Consider the following 11,239-nt stretch of genomic DNA (forward strand, 5'->3'; position numbering starts at 1 on the left):
GGATTTAAAATTTAAAATCGAGAGTGACTTTAACCCTCCTCTAGAATCACCTGTGGTAGATGCATTTAAAGCTATTGTTAAACATGATGTTGATAATCTAAAAAGAAATTGTGGTTTTACTGTTCATCATAATCTGACCAGGGCTGAAAAGGAAGCCCTAGACACCTTAGTCCATGACCACGTCACCAAGCCTGAAAAGGAAGTCCTAGACACCTTAGTCCATGACCACGTCATCAAGCCTGCGGACAAAGGTGGCGCGGTCTTGGTCATGGACCGATCTTTATATCTGGAAGAGGCACAAAGACAACTCAGTGATCTATCAGTGTATACACCACTGAATAAAGATCCAAAGTGGGATATTTAGCGCCGAATCAAGGTAGTATTAGAAGAAGTGTCTATGTGGGGACATTATTGATAAACCTTTGTATGATTTTTTATCACCCTCTCATCTGGTTACCCTCATGCTATACCTACTGCCCAAAATACATAAATCCCTCAGGTGCCCCCCAGGTAGACCTATTGTTTCCAGTCGTAATTCCATTCTTAACAATATCTCTGTCTTCCTAGATCAGGTCTTGCGTCATTTTGCAGTTGGAGCTAAATCGTACATTCAAGATACCACTGATTTTGTGGTGAAGATTCGTGACCTGGTGGTTCCCTCTAACTCCATACTGGAGTCCTTCGACATTGTAAGTCTCTATACTTCCATTGATCATGAGACAGGTATCAATGTGGTTCGTAAAGCCTTAATTCAATCTGGCTGTGATAGGGACAACATGGAGTTTGTCCTATCTCTACTTACCATTAATGTAGAGTGTAATGACTTTATGTTTAATGACCAATTCTTTATGCAAACAAGGGGGACTGCGATGGGCGTGAATGTCGCGCCCACGTATGCCAACATGGTGGTAGCCAGTATGGAGGAGGAACACGTCTATATATCACCCCACTTTACCCGAGTGGCGAAGTGGTGGCGATATATTGACAACATTTTCTTGATTTGGACCGGCACTGAACTTGAACTGACTGAATTTCATGGGTTTTTGAATTCCATTAATGCTAATATTCAATTCACCCTTATGTACTCTACAGATAAGATTCAGTTTTTGGACACCTTGGTAACACGACAAGACAACAGATTACACACGGATTTATTTGTCAAGGACACTGACTGTAATACTCTATTACAATATACCAGCTGTCATCCCAGACATATGGTAAGATCATTACCATATAGCCAATTCTTATGTGTAAAAAGGATTTCGGACAGACAGGAACAATCTGAGGCTTTCCTTAATAAAGTATTGGGCAATTTCAGACGTAGGGGTTACCCCAAACAACTGTTGGACATACACCGCAAAAAAGTAGGTTTGATGGACAGGAATCAATTGCTTACTCTGTCCATGAAACCAATGACTGAACAAAATAGATTAACATGTGTTAGCACTTATAACGATTCTTCAGTTTAAATTTCAAAAATTATTTAAAACTCTTAGCAGGCTATTCAAAAAGGTTATCCACATATAGAATCTTTACAAACTCCACCCATTATGTCCTATGGTCGGGTAGCAAATCTAAAGGACAAATTAGTTAAAACTGACATTTCCACTGCTCCCTCTAGTCAACAGAGACATTTTGGACAGATTAACAAGGGCTCATTCCCTTGCAGAACATGCGTGAATTGTAATTTAATGGCTAAGGGTTCTTTTTTTGAACATCCCCAGACAAAAAAACTTTATAAAATTAAATATGATCTAACATGATCATGTAATTTACGCACTTTGGTGCCCCTGTCAACTTTTGTATATAGGGGAAACAAAATACCGGTTCCGCTCACCACCTATTAGGGAACATGCATCAGCTGAGCACGGACGTGCCGGTCCCGCCCTCGGCCAAGTACGGAATATGAACAAAGAAGTCGTCCAGCTCCCAAGATGCAATAAAAGAAGTATTCTTTATTGATCCAACAGATAGGATTGACACACAATCCTATCTGTTGGATCAATAAAGAATACTTCTTTTATTGCATCTTGGGAGCTGGACGACTTCTTTGTTCATAGGGGAAACAAAGTGCGATATGAAAACTAGACTGAATAATCATAGGTATACAATTAGAAAAAGAAGGTTAGATCTGCCTGTTGCCAAACATTTTACGGAGCTGGGACATACCGAAAGAGATCTTAAGTTCATGATCTTAGATCATATTCCGCCTCTTAAAAGAGAAGGTGAACACCTTACACTTTTGAAAAAGATGGAACTTAGGTGGATTTTTGAACTATCCACACTGAGGCCCCAGGGTCTCAATGTGGAGTTCAAAATTACCCCTAATATGCTGGGAAGGACTCTGTAGATGTATAGTCCATGCTTGAATAGAGGATAACTGATGGACTTTCATTTTATTGATTGTTGTTTTCACATTTTACAGGAATGTGGTACAACACAACCAGAGGAATATTTCTACAAATGTTTTTGACTATCAAGGAAGTGGATTCCATAGTATACTTGTGGCTTGAAATCTCTTTTGTATTTTTTAAAATTATTTAAAGCACTTTACTAATATTTTTTGATATTTTTGATACACTTTATTCACATGGGATATGTGCGGTAAACATGGGCACACTCATATATATTTTTCTATTTTCAATTCCCCGTTTCTAGAGTTGGTCTTCATATAGCAAGGGGAGGAGGGTTCTGCATGAATGCACTGCAATGATCTTGTAACTATGGTCAGGACCTGGTTCTAATACTGGTTAAATACAGTTAACAATGACATTAGGGTAAAGATCTATTACCCAAAGAGTTGGGACTCACCTGAGGGATATTTGGGTAGTGTCCCCAAGCTGCAACGGTGCGGCTGGGGACACACTCAAATTGGTCCACTCTCATGTCTAATGGCCTGATCATGTTCAGCATGATTGAAATGAGTGTGATGGACCCAAATATTTCCTCCCCAGTTTATTTTTATTTATTCTCATTTTCTAATTGTTTCATTTTTTCAACTGTTATAATTATAATTTTTTTATTCATTTATGTTTATATTTTGTCTTATTTTTTTTTTCATTTAGTTACTTTTTATTTTTACCTTCATTTTCATTTCATTTTGTTCTTATTCAATATGAGATTGCCCAGATGTTTCTATTGCACTTTGCCCTACAGTTTCCATGTTGAAGCATACATTACCTTGTTTGCACAGTCACTTTAATGTTTTAGCAATATATGGAGATGCACATGCGCCGCCTCCGGACTGCACTATGATCGCCTATGCCCTATACCAAGATTTGCATCCCGGAGTGTAGAGCGCATGCGCATACCCAATTCGTGCCGTTTACACCATGTGACCAGTCCTTGTGAGCTAGGATAGGTGCATTAGCACACAGTAGGTGCGGCTTGCCCGGAGCAAGCTTCCGGGACGCCGAAATGTCCACACACGCTGGTTTCTTCATTTACAAGTAATGTAATTTTTACAGTTTTCAATGATCCTATTCCTCTGGCTGTTATTGTTTTTAATGTCACTTTTATGTATTATTCACCTATTTTGCACTCTGTATGTATTAAAATAGTGTCTAATGTCACTAGGATAGTATCATTTTGTATAGATGAGCACTATATTGTACGGATTATGTATATACTGTACCTTAATTGCACTGATTGCACTTTTTATTGAATCAAGTTTTCTGTGTATAAATAGCACCTTAGTCCTAATGTTGTTAGCTTGAGAAAGATTCTGGAGAGGATCGAAACATCGCTGCTTTGTCACATTTTCTGATGGAATAAACCCACATTTTTTTCACTACTATGAAGTGCTGCACTGGCTTTGTATTTTTCTATTTATCTATCTATCTATATCTATGTATCTCATATCTATCTATATCTATGTATATCATATCTATCTATCTCATATCTATCTATATATCTATGTCATATCTATTTATCTACCAATTATCTATCCATCTCATATCTATCTCATATCTATCTATCTACATATCTATCTCATATCTATTTATCTACCAATTATCTATCTATCTCATATCTATCTATCTATCTATCTATCTATCTAACGAAGAGAACAGCAGCACTCAATTCCGTGAAAAAATGGGTGGCGTTATTCAACCAAACATACAGGAAGCGACGTTTCAGCTGTCTCACACAGCCTTTGCCGCTTGACAAAGGCTGTGTGAGACAGCTGAAACGTTGCCACCTGTATGTTTGGTTGAATAACGCCACACATTTTTTCACGGAATTGAGTGCTGCTGTTCTCTTCATTGGATTTACTGGACCTGTGACCGGGTTTACCCGCAGCACCAGCATACATTTAACAGTGCTGCCCACCCTTCTATAATATCTATCTATCTATCTATCTATCTATCTATCTATCTATCTATCTCATATCTATCTCATATCTATCTCTTATCTATCTACATATCTATCTCATATCTATTTATCTACCAATTATCTATCTCATATCTATCTCTTATCTATCTATCTATCTCATATCTATCGCATATCTATTTATCTATCTAGAATTTTGAAAAAACCGCAGCACACAAATGGTCTTCAGTGCTTTGTGTGCTGCGTTTTTGTTTCGAAATTCTATGTGAAGTTGGAGTCCTTAACCAAGCCTCCTGTGACTGCTTTCACCTTATTACTTTTTCTGAACTGGATTGTCAGTTGTGCTGCTCTTCTGGAAAGTATTTATCTATCTATCTCATATCTATCTATCTATCTCTCTCTCTCATATCTATCTATCTATCTATCTATCTATCTATCTCATATCTATCTATCTATCTATCTATCTCATATCTATCTATCTCTCTCTCTCATATCTATCTATCTATCTCATATCTATCTATCTATCTATCTCATATCTATCTATCTCTCTCTCTCATATCTATCTATCTAGATAATATCTATCGCATATCTATTTATCTATCTATCTCATATCTATCTATCTCATATCTATCTATCTATCTATCTCGTATCTATCTCATATCTATCTCATACCTATCTATCTATCTATTTAATATTACTCCCACAAAGAATTTCTGCAGAACTCCAAAGTACGTGAAATAACGGTGAAATGTATTAGCCTGACGGCATAGCGACATTTTGGCTGCCCACTTGCAGCCTTTCTCAAGCTTAACATCAGTGATACTAGCAAAGTATTTATACATGTGATAGACATTCATCAATTAATTCACATAATAGATACAGGGTGCAATAAACATCATAAAATTTCATAAATCTCAAAGTGCATAATTTATCAGAAAGTGCTTAGCGTATATGTCAGGAGGTTAATGGTGCATAAAGTGCTATAGGTGTTTAACATCCTGACAAGGTGCATATATTAAGATATAATGACAATAGTTTGTACAGAATTAATAAGGAGGAAGGCGCACCCGCAGTGGTCAGAAGTGGGTCTTCAGGTGCTGACCTGACCTGCCCCCTAGTTCAGCAAACTACTGGCAGATGCACATTCATACCGTGTAGCCTGCCAGCACATATCATGGTGATTCATGACACATATCCGCATCTGCGCATGCGCATGGACATTAGGAGAGCCGTTACTATGGTGCCAGCAATGCCGGCTAGTGATTGTTCCTGTAACTTAGTAAATCACAGGCGCGCGTGCGCACTGACACACAGGACGGCGTGGAAGGCCGAGGATCGGAAGCAGCATCCTGCGCCATTACAGTCTAAACTGTTGTGCCCGGCAATTCATGTATATATGCTCCGCCTTCCTCCTTATTAATTCTGTACACAATTATTGTCATTATATCTTAATATATGCACTTACTGTCAGGATGTTAAACACCCAAAGCACTTTATGCACCAGTAACCTCCTGACATATACGCTAAGCACTTTCTGATAAATTATGCACTTTGAGATTTATGAAATTTTATGATGTTTATTGCACCATGTATCTGTAAATTAATTGATGAATGTCTATCACATGTATAAATACTTTGCTAGCATCACTGATGTTAAGCTTGAGAAAGGCTGCAAGTGGGCAGCCGAAACATCGCTATGTCGTCAGGCTATTAAAATTCAACGTTATTTCACGTACTTTGGAGTGCTGCAGAAATTCTTTGTGGGAGTAATATTAGATATTGACCCGTAACCTGGGACAACAACCTGCTGGCACTCACCATTATTCCTTTATCTGGTTGTGCTGCTCCATTTCTTCTATTTATCTATCTCATATCTATCTATCTGTCTATCTTATATCTATCTATCTGTCTATCTTATATCTATCTATCTCATATCTATCTATTATCTATCTATCTCATATCTATCTTCTATCTATCTATCTCATATCTATCTATCTACCCATTCATTCATTCATTTACGTGAAATGCCTTTGTTTGAGGCTTAGGCTAATGGGTTAATCAAGACATGTAAAGTGCAGCTCGTGTGTCTGTATGCGGCGGTATTAATGTGTTGTTATTGGCAGAGCGTGCATTAACAACTCTTATGCTCCTGTATTAAGCATTATGCTTCATCTTTAAAGTCAGATTAATGCGGATTAGGGAAACCATTTAAGAGTTTAAACATCACACTGACCCAAATTGCGCACTCGGCTTCACTCACACAATGAGATGTGGAGCACAAGGCGACAAAACTCATTTTGCGAATGGTTTTGTAGATTTAAGAGCATATATGTCCATAAATGTGTTTGTCTGTCTCGGTAGCCTCTCACATCATACACGTTCTGGCATCATGAGCTGAACCATCACTCATAGAACTAACTCATTATGTGTTAACTGATTTATATCTGGATATGTCTTTAAATTATACATAGAAAAGAGATACCGTACATATGTCTGTATATTGTTTCAGGTTTTGCAGTAAATGTAAGGCTGTGAGTTGTGTCAAGTTGTTCTCACACTTTGTTCTGTTGTTCTTTCAGATCTGTTCACACTGCAGTGAGAGTCTCCATGGGCAGTAAGGGAAATTTGATTAAAACAATAGCAACACATGCAGCATTATTCTTCTCACCAAGCATTATTTTTATCAGATAAATCTTAACTAAATGTTTTTTCCCCTATTTTATACAGAAAAGAAACCAACCACAACAGAACCTGATATTGTACCTCACTTGTGACCCTGCTGTCCTTGATCTCTCCGCTTTATAATTAGGCAGGTTGGCTGAATTTGGTGAGAATTTTAAGAAATTTGTCAATGACAAGGCTCCATTCTGTATAATTCCAATATCCCTTTGGGGAAAACCCCCTCAGAGACAAAAAGCCCTTTCACTTAGGGATTCATTAAAACATAACTTTTATTGTAATAATGTAAAACTTAATGTATAAACACACATAACAGATTAAAACTGTCATTGATCTCTCTATTATTGCTTGGACTTTCTTCACCATTTTACAATGTAGATTGATATTGGTGACACTGGAGTGTGAGACATTTTATAGGATCATTCACACCTACCTCCGTCTAAATAGGCTATTGGCAGGCTAGCACTTCGTCCCCATCTACTTTGTGCTTTCCTTATAAGGTCCTATATCAATAATGAGATGTCCTACATTTTTTCATATGTCCACCAATAGAGAGGTCACTATCTAAAAATATCACCTGCCTCCCTGACGTTTCACCAGCACCCTGGCTTTGTCAAGGGTTGTGAGGCTTAGGCTTCATTCTGTGCTGCTTAAATAATTAATTAGATAATTAACTAATAAAATTATAAAGCTTCATTCTTAAGCTAGGGGACCACAATCATTCCAGAAGATTCTAGCTGGCCTGTCTACAGGTTGTGGTTGCATCAGATGTCTAGAGTTCACTTCATAGTGGGAACAGAATGCAGGTCCTTGTATAGGACCTCACCACCCACCCTGATGTTGAGGGTATTGAGTGTAACTGAAAAATATCTCAGCAACAGTAGCATAGCATGGGTTATCAGCACCCTGGACAAGACATCCAAAGGCACCCCCAAAAAACCCAGCCTGTGAACTCCGTAGAGAGTATTAATCATCACTCACCAGGGGCATATACTAAGACCTCATATTACCACGGCAACAACTAAATAATACCATTGTACTATTATCAAATAAAAACCACTAAATACAGACCAATATAATCAAAAACACTACTATACAAGGGACAAAAAAAAAATCTGCCACACCATGACCACTACCATTACCACCCCCACACAGTGACTGGACAACACCACCATATTGATACTGAATAGAAAACACTGAACACAAACCAATACGCTCCATCACAGAGTGCCCATATCATTGTGATCCCAACTCTAACGACTGAATGTTTACAGCGCAGTTACATCCAGTGTATTGTTTCCTTCTTTATATACCTCCCAATGCCCATGAAAATGTCTTCCATGCACAATGGCCCTCATTTACTAAAGTCCAACTGACTATTTTTCTCGATTATTGCGCCTAAATTTTAGTCGCAATGTCTGTGCGACTATTTATGCGACCAAATTTTAGTCCCACAACAGACACTTTAGAAAACACTCGGAGTGTTTTTTTTTCACTCTGAAATGGGTGTGTTTTATGCAAAAATGGGCGTTTTACCTACAAAAACAAAAAAATACTCAGAGTACTTCCAAAATTACTCAAGAAAAAGTGTGAGTTTGCCTCACAGAATAACCGACAGCCAATAGGCCGAGAGAAATTCCAAAAATGGAGTGATTTCCAACAAGGGACTGTTTGCCATTGTGTTTTTTGTGAAAGTAACTTGTTTTATAACCTGAAAACATTTTGTACAGTTCAACACTTTTATGAATAAAATATTGAATGCTTTTGTGATAGTTAATGTTTATATATTTTTTTCTTTTTAACACATTTGCAATATAAACAAGGATAATTGTTGTAATGTTTGAAAAATTATAACACATGATTACTTTTGATTTATTAAATTTTATTAAACAAACAAGTCTAAACCCTTTTGACTCATTTCTTAAGCTCGGAGTTTGTGCGACACAATTGACTAGTTTGACACAAAAAAAAACGTGCAAAAGAAAAATAACCGACATGTGCGACAGAATAGTAAAGAAGCCTGAAAAAAAAGACGAGTGATATTGAAATCACTCCAGAATAAACACTCCACTGTTAGTAAATCAGGGCCAATGTGTTGGACAAACATCTTGGGCTCTGCACTTTTCAAGCATATTTCCTACCCATAGTGCCCCATACAATTCCTCCCTTGCTGCCCTGCACAGCAATAGTGAGTAGGTAAGGTAGTTGGTGGGAGGAGTAGGCTATTCCCAGTAGGTAGGTAATCCCCTTGCACCACTTGACACATTCACAGTTGATGTATTAAAAGTTTAAAACCTTAAAAATTGGGCAAACATTCAGGATCTGAGCAACTTTGACAAGGACCAAATTGTAAATATAGCATCTTGACCTCCCTCAAAGCCGAGACCTGGCTGTTTACCACCTACAATACACCAAAGAAAAATGCCACAGACAAGTAATATAACATGCAAAAAGAGTGGTACTCATCATGTACACACACAGGACATAAAAATGTTAACTGAAAGTGCAAGTATGCTTTAAGTAGAGTTTTGTTGGTGCTTTTTTACAGTGATCTGCAGTGTACTGTATAAATTATCCACATGAGCTCACACATTATATGCTAAATTTAATGTGTAAACCCTTTTCAGATTTTAAGCTGGGTGATATTGCTACCCTGTGCGCCAAGGTCCCACGAAAATTCTACCACTGAAGCAGCAGAATTTTCTTTTTCAAATCTGCAAAGATGAAGATTATGAAACCAGACTTTACATACAAAGCTATTTCTCTTATGTGGTGGTGAGGAGAACCATTTGCGGCCCAGTGTGCGGTGGCAGTATGCAAAACTTAGGATGGTTAGTTCACTGCTAAGTGATGAGCTGTGTCTTCAGGCTTGAGAGAACGCGGACTATTAAAATGTGAGAGATTATCCCTGGCTGTAGATCCACTGGAGCATAACTTTTTAGCTTCTTGAGTTTCTTCCAGGTCTGGCTTTATTCAGTTATCATTACTATCAGTTAAATAGAGTTTATATGCTGCCGCAGGTTCCTTATTGCAAACGTCCTTCCCCACTGTACTGAATGAACCATGCAGACCAGAGCAATATCAGAACCAAGCACAAAATGTAGAAGCCTTTGAAAGCTGGTCAAGAGGCACCTCATTCTTTTCCTTGGAAAGACCCCAAGCCTCGTTTTTGTTGGTTAAATGGGGAGATAAGTTAAAGAATACCTGTCAACAAATAAACTTTTCTAAACCAACTTAGGCTATGTTCCCGAACTACTTCTAACACTCCCACCCTTAAAAAAAATTTCAGAGGTTCAAAAAGCTGTGTATCTTACCTTTCTTCTTGCTCTCAGCAAGAGAAAGTTGGCGTTTCCCAGCAGGCATGACATCACTGAAGTCTGCTGGGGGACCACTTCTGCCCTAACATCGTTGCAGCGCTGTGATGAATAGAAGACCTCAAGCTCTGTACAACAGCTTTCAGTCTGTGCATCTTTCAGTGAGGCTCTTTGCAGCTTTCAGTCTGTGCAGCTTTCAGTGAGGCTCTTTTCGGCTGTCAATCAAGCTCAGTGCAGAGAAACACTGCCTGAGTTTGGTCTCCTGCCATTATAAGCAAGAGACCAAAATCTAAGATTTTGACCAGATGGAATGCGTTCTGGCAAAGAAGGGAGCCCCCTGGTGGCCAGAAGTATACAGCAGGAAAACTAATACAGCAGAAAAACTAACATGAAGCTTTTCTTGTGACAGATCATCCATGATCTAGCATTGTCTATATTGATAAAATTTTCCTCATCAAAGCGAATAAGGCACCCCTTAGGCTGGAGGCCTGAAGATCCCTGTAGATCTTGACCTAATAAATCGCTGATGCCTTAGAGTAATGGTATGATATCATAGAAGGTTTGTGGTAGAAAAGAAGGATGATATCCGGCACTCACCAGTAATGCAAAGTGAAGATTATATTGTGCCATAATGTAGCACAAATTCGCGTTTCGGCGTGGGAGCCTTCCTCAGCTGTCTGCCTAAGGCTGAGACCTGCCAGTGTCATGGATTGTTCTCAATCGTCATCTGGGAAGACCAGGTGATGTCAATCTCAAAGGTTTTTAATGCCTAGACTCATCTGACCTTGCCCCAACAATCAGCACCATCGGTTCTTCTAAGCAGTTGTCTAGAAATCTGAAACTGAAAATAGTTGATACTCACAAAGCTGGAGAAGGCTATAAGAAGATAGCAAAACTTTTTCAGATGTCAATATCCT

The 11,239-nt window shown here is 38.4% G+C and overlaps 1 long non-coding RNA gene across 1 annotated transcript; it reads left to right on the forward strand.

Moving 5' to 3' along the window:
• Positions 1–500: 500 nt before the first annotated feature.
• On the forward strand, positions 501–7,299 carry LOC130294175 (uncharacterized). The gene is made up of 4 exons (XR_008848418.1): positions 501–689; positions 1,093–1,217; positions 6,909–6,943; positions 7,057–7,299. It is a non-coding gene; the product is annotated as an uncharacterized LOC130294175 (long non-coding RNA).
• Positions 7,300–11,239: the final 3,940 nt, after the last annotated feature.

This window comes from Hyla sarda, chromosome 1 (assembly GCF_029499605.1).
Source record: "Hyla sarda isolate aHylSar1 chromosome 1, aHylSar1.hap1, whole genome shotgun sequence".
NCBI classification, from domain to species: Eukaryota; Metazoa; Chordata; class Amphibia; order Anura; family Hylidae; genus Hyla; species Hyla sarda.